Below are 16,739 nucleotides of genomic sequence, written 5' to 3'. Positions count from 1 at the left end.
AACATTTCAGTAGAAAGTTTAAGATATAGCTGTGGAACTATCTCATTTGATATAGTTACTGAGAATCTAAGTTTCATCCCCAGAAACCACATGAAATAACTGTGTGTAGGGCCATGTACTTTCATTTTGAGTACTGGAGAGGCAGAACACAGACATAGACAGATCTTTGGGGTTTGCTGGCCAGATAGCCTAGCTTACTTGCTAAATTCTAACCCAATGAGAGACTTTGTCTCAAAAAGCAAGTAGACAGCATCTGAAAAAATAACTAGGGCTATCCTCTGGCCTCCACACATATGCACACGAACATATATATTCACTAAGTACATACGCATATCAACACAGAAGGGGGGGGGGAAGAAAGAGTGTGGCCTTACACCCTATTTATTACCCACACTTTTTATTTTTTCCATTATGGAGAAACCACTAACTTTCTAGAATATTGCACTGACCTGATAGGAACTCAACTGTAGCATAGTTTTGGGAAAGCAGCTATGCAGAATTTAAAAGTGACCTTTATAATGCCTGTGAATGAGCTACCAACCAAAGACACTTTCTCTGACATTAAAATACAAAGGTAGAATTTCTATCAAACAAACTGCAAACTTCCTCTTCCTGCCTGTAACTCTGTGGCTGGATGGTTCAGTAGCCTTGTTTTCTGAGGCACAAACTTCTCCTGATGGAAACAGAAGTGACTCCTTTGAATAATATGGAGCAGAGCACCTGGCCATCCAGTCAGCCAAAGAGTAAGGACAGTGATTACTGTTTAAATTGTAATGATATTTCTTTATTATAAAGTAGAAATACAACTTTTTAATTATTTAAGGCAAGACAAAGCATAAGTACCCAGAGTATTCCTTAGGATGTCACAATTCTGTACTGAGTGACAAAAGTTACTGAGTATTGAAGACCAAATATGTAGTTGCTAATTCATTAAAAGTATATGTTAAAGTTTTTGCATTTGTTGAAGAATGTTGATCAGGTCAGGGATTAGTTGAAGGCAAGAGGAATTTGGAATGAATAAAGAAAAATTACAATAAATTATAATATTTGAGAAATCTGATGTTAACCAATTCTGGAGATTAGGATCTCCAGTCATAATGGATGGCAGATAGCAATTTTGGCATGTAAATGGGCTTTGTTTTTTTTTTTTTTTTTTTTTTTTTTTTTAACAAAGTCTTTTTGTTCAGCTTCGAAATGATACCACACACAGAACAAATTCTCTATATCTCAACCTTTATCAAAAACATAGAAAATATTTTTGTTAGTAAATGAATAAATAAAGACACACATGAAAACAAAAGAAGATGCAGTAACAGAATTTGCACACATGTACCAAGGATTGCACACATGAATGCATGTATGGATGATGGACAAAGGGATTCATGGATATTTGGATGGGCATAAGCTGAAGCAAAAGCTATACCAGATAATCAAGGAATTTGATACTCAAAGGAAATTTTTAATGAAAGTGAGATCAAGTGATGGTTTTGAATTTTGTTTTAAAGATAAATGAGAGAGCATGTAATGTTAAGAGAATATTAATAATTAAAATAGGGATCCCAAGACAAGTAAAGAAAGCTTTGATTTGCTAGAGAAGATGGTGAAAATATAAATTTGAGTTGAGAACAGATGGGAAAATATGGACTTTACAATATTAAAGACATCTTACAAAAGGAGAACTGTAGTCTTTAATATTGTAGAGTCCATATTTTCCCATCTGTTCTCAACTCAATTTTATATTTGAACCTTTCCTGTAGTCTTTGTTTTTCTTCAAATACTTAAAAACCTACAGAAGCTTACTATGGCTTTCTAAAACATACAGATTTCCAGTCTGTAGGTCCAATTAACCATGAAAGCAGGAAGTCCCTACCTAATACAAGTGTCTATACAAAAGCTAGATGATCAAATCTGAAAAATTATTCCAAACTGGAAAGAATTACCAGATCAACTAAAAGGTTGGACAAAGGAAATGCTCTTTCTAAAGTACTACCTCCTGGGATGTTTCCATTGCTATGTCCATGGAAGCTTGTCTGCCAATGTTGCTAGGAGTGATGATAGCAAAGTGTGAGCTATTTTAAATGAGGTACCCATTCTATCTCTCTTTAATTCACAACACATATGTTGACTACTCTAAATATGCAAAGATGAGAATGATAGGAAAAGTGTCCACTAAATAAAGCCATCTAATTAAGTAAGCAACTCTCAAGTGCCTACTTTGCTAATTTATCTTGTTTTGTTCTCACACACAACACAAACAGGTCACCATTTTGCTAGGTGAAGTTGTTGCTAACTTAGCCTTTAGGAGAAAGTTCACAAACTACAGAAAATGGGTGACAAGGGAAGAAACTGAAACATCATCTGACTGTAAAGTCCAAATAAGAGATCAGAATGGTCACCTGTATTCTAAATTCAGATACTAGTCTAGCCTAGTCATCAAACTTCAGGTTCCAGTGAGATACTGTGTATCAAAAATATGATAGTAAATTAAAAAGTAATACATACAAGGTTGATATCTAGTCTCCACATTCACACACACACACACACACATACACACATGATTGATGGAAAATTGAATTTAGATAAGGAACCACCATTTGGTTGATGTAAATTCTAGATAAACAAAGCATGCATTGAAGCTTACATGAAACTTCTATTTAAGCCATTTTATGTAGTAGGCAACTTTTAATGTCATCTTTGATGAAGAAACTGCAAGTCAGAAAGAGTGCAGAACCAGCAGCATAAACCAGCACCAAATAAGAATCTATACTTCCACAAAGTGTTTTCAGTATCCATCTACAGAAATGTCTCCCAGGAGTGCATTGGGATCATCTAGGTGCTGTTAAACAGGAGCCATCAAGAAAGAAAATAACAAGATACTTTTCTTGCTGCTACAAAAAAAATTCCTGCCACTGACATCTTAAGGAAAGAAGGGCACCTGTGTGTCCAGTGTTTGAAGGTATATTCCATTATAGTGGGAAAGGCATGATTATGGGAACATGTGATAAGTGAATCATATTAAATCCACATCCAGGAAGCAGGAAATGTGGATGCTGGCACTCAGCTCCCTTCCTGTTTTTGACCAGTCTGTTATTCCAACCCCTGGCATGGTATTACCATTGTTAGGGAGGTTTCCCTATTTACTTAAATCTTTTTAAAACATGTTCATATATGCACTAAAAATTCATTTTTATGGTGATTATAAATTCCAACAAGTTTAGAGTGAAGATGAACCCTCAGAGCATGGATATGAGAGGAAGTATGCCTATGTAGTAGTGACCTTCATTTCACTTTGTGCTTAGTGGCAACCCAAAGTAGCTTTCTCCCAGAGGTACCTTTCCAAAGAGCTTTCTCCCAACCGGTGCCTGTTCAGCTGCAGAAGCCTAACTCAACACTGCTCACATTAGAGTTGAGCTGGGTAGAGATTCTTTCTCATACTTTCTCATACTCAGGCTGGGAGAGCAGTTTGAATGGTCACTTATATAAGTCTAGAAGACTAAGATAAGAGACAATTCCTAATCCAGTGGCTCACAAATATAACTTTTCTATCTCACAAGATAGATGTGGCTGTCCATGATTGCTAATGTGAGAATATAAAGGTGGGAGAATGTCATTTGTAAAGAAGAGATAAAAAGCTGTAAACCAGACTGACATGAATGAGGAATTTGGGGGACAAGAATTCTTTCTGTGGGGCTAGAGAGATGGCTTAACAGTTAAGAGCATTGATTGGTCTTTCAGAGGTCCCAGGTTAAATCCCCAGCAACCACATGGTGGCTCACAACCATCTGTAATAGGATCAGATATCCTCTTCTGTTGTGTCTAAAGGCAGAAGCAGTGTATTCACATATATGAAATAAATAAATCTTAACAACACTAGAAAAGAAATTTGTTTTTTAAAAAGAGAATTATTTTTGCTAAAAAGGACAGGTGCATTGAAACTACTGCACTAAGCAAAGAAGCTTGTGTCCTGATACTATGACACAAAATATAGATATAAACATCCCATACAATCATTTTGCCTGAAATGTACACAAAAGAGTTACCATTGGCAACATAGATATTAAAAATAACAATTTGCAATATAATTATAATTAAAAACATTCATTAACTTCTACAATTCCCATATTTATTTATGTAATATCAAAGCTTACATATCACCAGTCTTTATGTCAACTGTTATATTGACATTTTGATAAAAAAAAAAAAAACATTTCCTGAAAAGTTATTCTTTCCTCCTTCTCTTTCTCCTTCTCCTTCTTCTCTTTCACCTTCTCTTCCTTCTTCTCCTTCTTCTAAATAATACAGAGACTGTTGCCATATACATTGTTGAACCCTATACATTTCATCACTGCATGTTTAAATGAGTGCACAATGTGTATATAAACATACTAATAAGAACTGCCAGTGAAACTGCACCTTTAGCAGAAGCAGGGTACACTTTTTCAACAGTATTCCTTCACTTCCCTCATCTAATCTAAGAGTAGCATGAAGGAAAACAGGTACCTAGGCCATTCTCTATAGGCTTGCCTGGAACATGGTACATGTGGCACTAGGTCACTGAATTCCAGCCTCATCATATACTAGCTAGACCTGTGAATTTTCAGAGGCTTAAGGTTCACTTTATGTTTCTGAGTCACCAGCTGTCATGGTTAATACTGCCTGTCATCTTGCAAGGATCTAAAACAACTTAGGAAACAAAGTTCTGGGCATGTCTGAGAAAGAATTTCTAGATTGAGTTCATTTCTAAAGTAGAAAATTTCCAGGAAGCACACCAGAGGTGACTACTCAGACACCGTTCATAGCCCGCCCACTCAAACTCCCAGATGGCTGAAATATACTCAGGTATTGGAGGTCCTCAGTAATTGCAAGGAGACATGGGGGCTTCACAGAAGCAAAGCATTTAACAGAAGCTAAGAAGTCAGTGGAGCATTCTGAATTTCTGGGCTAATATCTACTTATCAGTGAGTACATATCATGTGAGTTCTTTTGTGATTGGGTTAACACACTCAGGATGGTGCCCTCCAGGTCCATGCCTAGGAATTTCATAAATTCATTCTTTTTAATAGTTGAGTAGTACTCCATTGTGTAGATGTACCACATTTTCTGTATCCATTCCTCTGTTGAGGGGCATCTGAATTCTTCCCAGCTTCTGGCTATTATAAATAAGACTGCTATGAACATAGTGGAGCATGTGTCCTTCTTACCAGTTGGAACATCTTCTGGATATATGCGCAGGAGAGGTATTGCTGGGTCTTCCAGTAGTACAATGTCCAGTTTTCTGATGAACTGCCAGACTGACTTCCAGAGTGGTTGTATGTACCCCATTTTTTAACTGGATTATTTGGTTTTCTGGAGTCTAACTTCTTGAGGTCTTTCTATATTTTTGATATTAGCCCTCTATCTGATGTAGGAGTGGAAAAATATTTTCCAATCTATAGGTTCCTGGTTTTTTCTCTTGACAATGTCCTTTGCTTTAGAGAAGCTTTTCAGTTCATGAAGTCCCATTTGTCAGTCTTAGATTCTGAGATATTGGTGTATTATATAGGAAAATTTCCTCTGTGCCAATGTGTTCAAGGCTCTTACCCACTTTCTATTCTATTACACTCAGCATGTCTTGTGTTATGAGAAGATTCTTGATTCACTTGGACTTGAGCTTTGTACAAGGAGATAAAAATTGATCAATTTGCATTCTTTCACATGAAGACCACCAGTTAGACCAGCATCATTTGTTGAAAATGCTGTCTTTTTTTCACTGGATCTTCTTGGGTTTTTTTTTTTTTTTTTTTTTTTTTTGGGCAGGGATGAAGTGACCATAGGTGTTTGGGTGTTTTCTGGATCTTCAATGCCCTTCTCTATACAAAATATCAGGAAGATTTTTATCACTACAGCTTGAGCAGGGCTGGTGAATCCCCCAGAAGTTTTTTTTTTTTAATTGTTGATAATTGTTTTTGCTATTCTGGTATTTTTGTTATTCCAGATGAATTTGAGAATTGCTCTATCTATCTCTGAAGAATTGCTTTGGAAATTTGACGGGGATTGTAGATTCCTTTTGGTAAAATGGCCATTTTTACTATATTAATTCTACCAATCCATGAACATGGAAAATCTTTCTACCTGTTGAGTTCTTCTTCAATTTCCTTTTATCAGAACTTGAAATTCTTGTCATACACATCTTTCACTTGCTTGGTTAAAGTTAAGCCAAGATACTTTATATTACTTGTTTTTTGTGAATCATGTTGTTTCCTTCATTTCAGCACACTTATACTTTGTGAAGAAAAAGGTCATTGATTAGATTTAATTTTATATCTAGCCACCTTGTTGAAGTTGTATATCATGTACAGGAGATATCTTGTAGAATTTTTGGAGTCATTCATATATACTATAATATCATCTTCAAATAGTGATACCTTGACTTATTTTCCGATTTGTATTCTTTGACCTCTTTTTGTTGTCTTATTGCTCAAACTAGAACTTTGAGTACTATACTAAATAGATAGGAGGATAATGAACTACCTTTGCATCTAGTCTGTCAGCTTATGTCTTTTTATTGAGGAATTGAGTCCATCGATTTTGAGAGATATTGAAAACCAATGATTGTGAGTTCCTGTTATTTTGTTGTTAGTGGTGGGTGGTATTATATTTGTGTGGGTTTCTTTCTTTTGGGTTTGTTGTGAGATTATTAATTTCCTGATTTTCTGTGGATATAGTTTTCATGTTGTGTTAGAGTTTTCCTTCTGCTATCCTCTGTGGTGCTGGATTAGTAGAAAGATATTGTTTATATTTGGTTTGGTCATGGAATATTTTGGTTTCTCCATCTATGGTGATTGTAAATTTTGTGGGACATAGTAGCCTAGGCTGGCATTTGTGTTCTCTTATGGTCTGTATGACATCTCTCCAAGATCTTCTGGGTTTTAGAGTCTGGGTTGACAAGTTTGATGTAATTTTTACAGGTCTGCTTTTATATGATACTTGTCTTTTTCCCCTTAACTCTCATAATATTCTTTCTTTGAACTGTGCACGTATTTTTTGATTATTATGTGCCAGCAGGAATTTCTTTTCTGGTCAAATCTATTTGGTGTTCTTTAGGCTTCTTTTATCTTTATGACCATCTCTTTCTTTAGGTTAGGTTTAAGTTTCCATCTATAATTTTGTTGAAGAATTTTCCTTGACGTTTGCATTAGTCATCTTCTCTGTCTTCTATTCCTATTACTTTTAGGTTTACTCTTTTCACTGTTTTCTGAATTACGTTGATGTTTTGGATTAGGAACTTTTTGAACTTTGTTTTTTCTATGCTATCTAGTACACCTCATATTTTCTCTTCTATCTCTTGTATTGTGTTAATGATGTTTGCTTCTATAAATCCTGATTTCTTTCCTATGTTGTCCATTTCCCGGATTGCCTCCCTTTGTACTTTCTTTATTGTTCCTATTTCCATTTTTTGATCCTAGAGGGCTTTATTCAATTCTTTCGTTCTTTCACCTTTGTGTGTGTGTGTGAGTGTGTGTGTGTGTGTGTGTGTGTGTGTGTGTGTGTGTGTGTGTTTGTGTGGTTTTTTTTGTTTTTTTTTTTTGGTTTGTTTTCTTGTTTTCTTGTTTTTTGTTTGTTTGTTTGTTTGTTTGTTTGTTTTTCCTTTAAGGGGCTTATATGTTTCCTCTTTAAGGGCTTCTTCCTGTTTATCTGAGTTTTATTGTATTTCTTTAAGGGAGTTTTTGTCTACTCCTTATGGTCCTCTATCTTCATGATTTTAGGAGTCCTGATTTTCAGATATGTTAGTGTATACAAGGCTTGCTGTCTTGGAAGAACTGGGTCATGATGATGCCAAATAGCCTTGGTTTCTGTTGCATATGTTGTTGCACTTGCCTCTCATCATCTGGTTGTCTCAGGTATTTATTGGCCTTTCTATCTCTCACTGGATTCTGACTTTCCTGTGAGCCTTTGAGCCTGGTTAGTATGGAACTCCTGGGGGTTAAGCTGTCTCTGGGTGTGAGAAGGTGTCTGGAGTATGGGCTCTGTCCCAACCTGAGTTGTGGTCCAGAAGGAAGATGTGTCTCTGGCAGGGCAGGGCAGATAAAGTCCTCCTCCACTGGGTCCCCATCGGTCTAAGTTAGGCCAGGTATTGGGGTTAGGGATATCTCTTCTGTGTGTCTTATTGTTTCAGAGCACCAGCGAGCCAAACTTCCTCTGGTTGTATGAAAGTGTCTGGAGTTTTGGTAATGCTAACTCCTATACTTGTAATCCTTTCCTGCCAACATCCCTCTGTTCAATTCTCCACTACTGCATTTGACTGTTAAATATACTGTCACCCCAAAGATTTGGGACCTAAAAACTTGGTCTGCAACTGTGTCACTGTGAGAAATAATGAGTCTCGTAAGAGATGGAGCTTAGTGGGTGATGGTTAGATCATTGCAGGATAAATATAGTAGTTCATGTACACCTACAGTCTATGTCTGCAAAAGAGGACTGGCCTCCTGGTTTCTTTAGTTTTTCTTTCTTTTCTTGCATTTCAAGCTCTCCATCTTCTGTATACTTCTGCCATCATGGCACCATGTGCAATACTGTCCTCTATAGATCTGAGTAAAAGCTAGCTTTATTGATCTTGAACCTCGAGGGCTGTGAGCTAAATAAACTTTTCTTTCCTTTCCTTTATAAACATGGATATATTATGTCATCTTCATACATGTATATGATGAGCTTTGAGGAAATTCTTCCCATATCCCACTATCCTGTTCTCTGAACTTCTTCCCTCCCATTTGTTCCCTTTTTTGTTAGTCAGTTTTGCTTCTACTTTCCTGTGATGTGTAAAGTTATGATGACATGTACTTGTAAGATCTAAGACTCACAAACAAGAAAAACAGAACATGGCATAGTTATTAGAAGTTTTATCTACTGTCCTGAAAATGACATAACTTCATTGCTTGTTAAGGCTAAAATAATTCATACATGTACTTATTTACAGTATTATTTTCTTTATCCATTCCTCTGTACTTGAACACCTAGCTTGATTTCTTAGCTACTATGAGTAGTGTTTATCAATAGGTCCGTAGTTTTGATTCAAGAATTTCAACTAGCAAACACAGAAGTGGATGCTCACAGTCAGCTATTGAATGGACCACAGGGCCCCCAATGGAGGAACTAGAGAAAGCACCCAAGGAACTAAATGGAACTGCAACCCTATAGGTGGAACAACAATATGAACTAAGCAGTACCCCGGAGCTCTTGTCTCTAGCTGCACATGTATCAAAAGATGGCCTAGTCGGCCATCACTGCAAAGAGAGGCCCATTGGACTTGCAAACTTTATATGCCCCAGTACAGGGGAATGCCAGGGCCAAAAAGGGGGAGTGGGTGGGTAGGGGAGTGGGGGGTATAGGGGGCTTTTGGTATAGCATTGGAAATGTAAATGAGCTAAATACCTAATAAAAATGGAAAAAAAAAGAAAAAAAAAAGAATTTCAACTAAAGCAAGTTGCCTCTAACTCCATAATACAATTCCAGAGACTTGTTCTCAGAACCTTTCAGAATGCAGTAACACTGAACCACAGTTCTGAAACCACAGACTCTGTGGCCAATAGTTGCTTTCCACTTTGATCAGTTCTACTATTGTGCCTGACACTCTCTTTCCATATAAACTTAAGGTGCTCAGCACCTTTTTGGGAAGAGTAGGGACCCTACAATCTGGGTCCAGCTTAAACAGAATGTTGCCTCTTTCAGAGCCTCTATTCTCTTATAAATCTTGGTTGCTATTGTCTTCAACCCAGCAGGTCACATTCAGTTTTAAGTTTTCCTTAGAAATGGAGAAATTATATTATCATTCATTTTTTCCAACAGAAGTACAATGTTCAGACAAGGATACTTATAAAATATAAATCATTAGAAAAATAGACACCCATAGCTCATCAGAGAGTAAATAGAAAGAACCCATGAAAGTGTACACTGTATCTGGTTAGTAAGCTTCACCTGCTTTATAATAAGTGTAACATCACTACTATGGGTTGTTTCCCTTCCACTCTTTCTACATATGTAGATATGGTAATGATGTGAGTTTGCTCTTTTTTTGGTGGCCTTATATGTGTGGATATTTTCTGATGTTTATGATCCTTATAAGAACACCAAGCCCATCTATGAATGTCAAACCAACACCTGGTCCATGGGTAAGGTTTTTATTTTTCTTTTTCCTTTGTATCCTCATTAAAAAGTTATTACTTGTGATTGTTCATCCTGATTATTAGTATGACCCACATAGACTCCTGTGTTTGAATGACTGTCCATAGGAAATGCCACTATCAGGAAGTGTCACCTTGTTGGAGTAGGTATAGTCTTGTTGGTGGAAGTGTGCCACTATGGAGGTGGATGTTGAGGTCATATAAACATGCAAGCTATGCCCAGTATAGAACACAGCCTCCTGATGCTGGCAGATCAAGATACATAACTCTTAACTCCTTCTCCATGAGCATGACTACCTCCATGTTATCATGCTTCCTGCAATGATGATACTGGACCTCTGAAACTGTAAAACTCTAAGGCAATTCTCAACTTAATTGAATGTGGAATCAGGTAGGAGACATGCCTTTGGTTGGATCTCTGGACATATTTCTGAAAAAAAAAAAAAAAACTATCTAAAAGAAAAGTCTCTCTTAGAGTTGGAAGCAACTAGAAATACAGAGAGATCATATATAGAAAGTTCCTTAGAAAGAGTGCTGTTGTATTTTTGCCTTAATATATTGGTGATAATTTCATCTATTCTGTTGTTGTTGTTGTTGCTGCTGCTGCTGTTGCCCTCCTTAATTGACATCTAAAATCCATTTCTTTGATCTAATAACTTAAAATCCAGGTCTCCAAGAATCCTTCATACCTTTGGCACCAGGCTGGGACTGCTAAGACATCTACCCCAGCTACTGAGACACTATCTGTTTCTAAGCTTCTCCTACACAGTAAGCCAATGTTGGACTTCCCAGCCCATATTATATATGTCAATTTAAAGATATGCTACAAATATCCTGTTGTATTATATTCACTCTGTTGCTTCTGTTTCTATAGAAATTTCTGACTAAAATATATTCTAAGATGGAGAAATCAAAGTTTAGATAGGCTAAGAAATTGATAAGTTCATGCAACTATATAATGAAAAGAAACATAAGTCAAATTACATTCAAAACTAATCTGAACACATAAAACGTCAATGTAGTGAGTTTTACATTTAATTTGCTTTTGTTTTTTGATTATACAAAATTTAAAATGTCAAAAAGACAATGACAGAAAGTCTTTAATCCATGTCTGAATTATTAGCACCATCTCCTCTCAGGACACATTGCACCCTGTCATTAGAGGTCTGGCATTCCTGACAGCATTTTGCAGAGTGAAGAGGAAACCAGACTCATGTCAGATCATCACAGAACACGAAACAGCCACTGATTTATGACTTACTCAATTTCTAACTCATGATCCACTCTTCCAAAGCCTATTATATGAGGTTTCTATAACTCAAGTAGCAACAAAAACCATCATGTTCTCAAAACAGTCTTCTCAGCATATAGACAGTGTGGAATGGAACAAGATTCTTGGTCCTGGGGAACTCACATTATGATGGAAATGTAAGCATAGAAGGAAGATCTGACCAGGGGAATGACAACTGTGGATAGAGGCTGAGGAAGAATTATCAGGGAAAGATTGAAGGGATAAAGACAGGCTGATTTCTGGAGTAGGGCAAGGAAATTGACAAAGTGAAGAGGGGAATTCCAGGGAGAGATAAAAATCGATATGAGTTAAGTCTCATGGTTAGTCAGGACCACATTATTTGGTAAAGCACCTCCATGTAGGTTAGATGGTGATAATTTCACAAATCACCAGTAATTACAACGTAAGCATTTTGTTTTTCTAGTCACTACTACCTGACCCCCATTCTGATGACATGTTTATGGATCCACTGAGAGTCTTTTACTCATTGCTAACCATTTCCAGGTAATACCTTGAAATAGCTATTCTTGGGTGCAGGAAAGGACAATTTTTAGCTCCTCCCACCCTGGTATAATTATCTCTAGTCTGAAAGCTCTGGTTTCTTAACCTGGAGACCTCTCTTCAGAAGGACACTCAGATAAAACCCATGATGATAATGAACTATGTTGTTTACTTGTCTGTTTTTCTTTTTTTGACAATTCATGTGTTTGTCTGGGTCCTCTGGAGGAAACGAACAGATAGACTGGGTATATATTATGGGGTGGGGGATTTACTCCATTGCTTTATACCACACAAGCTTGGTAGTCCAATATCAGCTGTCTGTGTGTGAGAGAGCCTGAGAGACCAGCAGCTGCTCATCCCAAGAAGATTGATATCACAGCAACTCAACTCAGGCATTAAAATCCTGGAGGATTCTGGGGGGAGTTGTTGTCCATACTGGAGAGCTAAACAGAAGGATTCTGCTGATAGTAAAAAATATAAGAACAGCATGGCAGCAATAGAGTAGATGCATTACCAGCAAGGAGTAAAGGCAAGCAAGCAAAATTTCCTAGAAATTTTGTACTAGGAGCTTCCACTTTGTGACGAGATATTTTCCTTCAGTTGTCCTTACTAGAAATGACATTACAAATGTGTTTCTTAGTATATTCCAGAGTTAATCAATCTTAGAAAGATTAACCAACACACCATATAAAAGACCCTGGTTCACACAGAATGCTTCTAATGGCTCTAAATCCTCAGGAACACTTGGAACAAGAACTAAAAATACTTAAAAATATAACCAAGTATCCTGTTACATACAATCTTCTGTGTCAAGCTAAAGAAAATGTCAGAATTAAATAATGCACACCAAAAGGGAAAGATTTGAACAGTTTAAGATATTGAGAAATTATAAGTTAAAATGGAATTGTAATTACTGTTCTCGCAATTGCTATCATTCGCTCCCTTTCTCCAAAATGGTAGTTTATAATAGTGGTTGTAATTTGTGAGCACCTAATAAGGCAAAGATTACAGAAGATACTGAAGAATGACAACCTATGATATGTTTTACTCCTCAACGATACCTGTAAGTCTACACCCCAAAGATCCATTGGCAGCTACCATGTAGAAATCTTTGATGTTCAGATCTCATCAAATGTTAATGTAAGAGGGATAGTAGAGGTGGATTAGTAGTTAAGATAATATGCTACTTTTGTAGAGGGCCCACATTTAGAGTCCAACACCCATTTTGGGAACTTCAGAATGTCTAATCTGGCTCCAGGATAAGATCTTCTGCCTTCTATAGACACCTGCATTTAGAAGCATCTAGTTACACACAATCACACAATTATGCATAATTCAAATGAAATATATTATTTTTTTTAAATAAATGTAAGACAAACTTTGTATGATAAAGTATTCCCAAAGTCATGGATTCTTCTTCAATCCCAAAGCCATGTGAATATGTCTTTTTGAAAGCTAGATAGCCAGAAGTTTTATTTCCAAACCACACTAAGAGTTGCCAGTAGAATATTCCCAACCTACCTATGTCTTCTGCTAAGGGCTCTTAAATGATGAATGTTAAAAGTCCAATGTTCAAACAATGGGATTTGGCATCAGTTAACTTGTGCTCTGAAAGACATTGATTATCCTGAAAGTCATAGCTCTAATGTGCAACTAAGTTTAAACATCATTCCATTAAGAACAAAATTCAGTGCAATGTCATGAATCATTACATGAATTATCATCTCTAAATATATTCCTTTCCTTGGAGGACACGTTCTGCTATTCACATCCATCCCAATCCTGGTACCAAAATGGCAGCCCTGGTCCTCACAGCAATAGAATGAGACAGCACATTATAGCCACTAGAGTTCCTGACACACAGTATGAGCCAGTGAGCTGAAAAATTAAACTCTTTTAGAAGCCATTTGTGTGTTAAGGAAGATAATAAATAAGCTAAAACCATGGACATTTAAAAAAAATCTACCCAGACAGAAAATTTATATGACTATTTCAGATGAATGGGGGAAATTGAGCTTTTTAATTGAAATAGTAATGGGATGAATTAGGTGTGGGGAATCAGGACATTCTCAAAGGTGCTGTACTCAGTAAGTTGACAAATTAGACAAGACTTGTACAAAAAGAAAAGGAAAGGAGAATGCTTTATGGATGAAATATGGAGTCCTTGGTTAAAGAAGTGGCCTGGCCTCCTGAATAGAACATCATTGCAGGACGGCTGTAAAACTGCTTCATAATTAATGTCAATGATTGCCTGTCCTTTGTCTGGTTCTTCTGTGTCTTCCTTCTTTATACAAAATAATCATCATAATCCATGTATCTCTTTGTATAGACATTAGGTTACATTCCACCTCTAAAGCCTGCTCTAAGACAGTGGTTGCTTTTGTAGAAAAGTGATTGCTTTGAAATGATACCTAATGACCAAGCCCACTCAGTCAGTCAGCGGGTTCTCCAGCACAGGAGTGTGGATTAAAAAGAAAAAAGACAATCAGACAACATTGTAGCATGACCACAGTCAATTCTGAGACTGAAGGCAGGTTTAATTTTTCCCAATTCACTTTTATACCATTTTAATCACATGCAAGTATTACGAGTGGACCTTACAATAAGGAACTAGCAAGGCAATAAGCAAAGTCCCTTGATTATTCCTGTGACAGTGGTTTCCAAAGGCTTGTCAGAATGACCAAAATATCTGAGCCCATTTCCTTGTCCAGCCCAAAATCTTGCCTGAAGTGTACTTCTTTTGTTTCATCCTAAGATTAAAATTCCTGCCTGAACCTACTTCCATATTATAGACTAAAGTTAGATACTTGCCTGAACTTACTTCCTTATCACTATCATGGCCTGTTATCAGATTTCTGCCTGAACTTACTTCCTTGACCTTGGCCAATGTTAGAATCCTGCCAAGCTCTCTCCAACCTAATAAGGAGTGGATGTCATAAGGACTTAGATCATTCAGCATTAAAAAAAAAAAAAGAACTATACTATATAGGTTAATGTGCATTGCTATATCTTTTAATTTTCAGAAACTGGGTCAGTGACTACAGCATAAGTCCATGAAACTGACATGTAGAATATAGACTTTTTGAACCCCAGTCATGAGCATCTATAATGAGCCACCACTGAATAATCACTGAGGTGAGTATATATATTCTCTTATGTCACCAATAGTTAACAAAATAAACAGAAGCAGAAATAATTCAGAAGCTTATCATAGACACTCTGGGCTGGAAGCAATTTATCAGCAATAACATATTTCCTCTTGAAAATTCTGCAGTAAACTCTTTGTTTAAATTTTCAGCTTCTAAAAGCTACCTGGGTCATGGAGTCCATCCTCCCTCCAATCCAGCAGTAAAGCATGTCTCTAGCTCTTTTGTCTCCCTGAAAGCTGGAAAATACAGAATGAGGTAGAGATATCAGACGCTAGAATTTTAAAAAATATATATTCTTATGACGATAACCCAACTCCCTGAAGGTTAGAGTCATTGAGCTGCCACTGACAACAGAGCAGGAGTTCATGGAATAGTGAAGGAAGAAAAAGGATGAGTAACACAGGAGCGTGAACAAACAGGGAGTAAGCCATGTTCATCCTCATCTCCTTAAAGCATCTGCAAGGCATCAATAGTAGGAGGGAGACATTGGCCATGCAGAAGCGTAGTATGCAAACACTCAGCTACAGAGAGCATAACAAAGAAGAGGATACTTAGGGCCCAGGGACAAGATCTTATATTTATATTTCACAAGTTACTGTGTGTTGTGCATGCTGCCAAGAACTGATAAGTTTAAGTAAGTTAAGAAAATCATTGGGAAGAGAGGACCCTTGGTCTTGCAAACTTTATATGCCCCAGTACAGGGGAATGCCCAGGACCAAGAAGTGGGAGTGGGTGGGTAGGTGAGCAGGGCGGGGAGAGGGTATAGAGGACTTTTCAGAACAGCATTTGAAATGTAAATGAAAAAGATACCTAATAAAAATTGGAAAAAAAAAAGAAAATCTCTCTCTCTCTCTCTCTCTCTCTCTCTCTCTCTCTCTCTCTCTCTCTCTCTCTCTTTCTCTCTCTCTCTCTCTCAACGGGAATTTGGGTGTGGGTGTGGGTGGGTATGTGTGTGTGGGTGTGTTTCTATGTGTGTTCATATTATGAAACTATGCATTGGGAGATTGTCAGGCTTCCAGTCTGCCTTTCCTCTAGGATGCCAGAGGGCCACTAGAGGCTGCTCAAGGGAAACAGAAAACACCTTGCGATGTCTAGACCAGCCAGAACAAAAGGGTCCTCAGGGCTCTTCTTCAAAGGGAAGTCTAGGACAGGGCAGGCAGACCTGATGCTATTTGTAGCAGTAGCAAAGAGTTGGAGAGGGCAGCCTGAAGCCTAAGCTGGAGCTACTAAGCAAGTGGCTACATCCAACAGCAAATGGCAGCCTATAGCTGGGCAGAACCGATTTCCAGAAATGAATACTTCCTGAGAGAAAACTTACCTAGAATGTTACAACTCAGTAAAACAGCCATCACCAGATTCTTGATGAAATAACTCACGAATCTTATTCCATGTGGATAGAGACCATACAAACATTTTTCGGGCCAGGGTGGGATCCAGAGGATTGCTTCTCTTGGCTCAGTCTAAGATGTTAGACATGCTTTTATTATATAGTTTTTAATTTTTAATTATTTTATTTACCAAACACAGACACTATTGTGGATGCCAACAGTGTTGCTGACAGGAACCTGATATAGCTGTCTCCTGAGAGTATCTGCCAGTACCTGACAAGTACAGAAGTGGATGCTCACAACCATCCGTTGG

The sequence above is a fragment of the Mus musculus genome, chromosome 1, assembly GCF_000001635.26.
Source record: "Mus musculus strain C57BL/6J chromosome 1, GRCm38.p6 C57BL/6J".
NCBI classification, from domain to species: domain Eukaryota; kingdom Metazoa; phylum Chordata; class Mammalia; order Rodentia; family Muridae; genus Mus; species Mus musculus.
The sequence above is the reverse complement of the archived record's forward strand: the minus strand, read 5'-3'. Positions refer to the sequence as shown.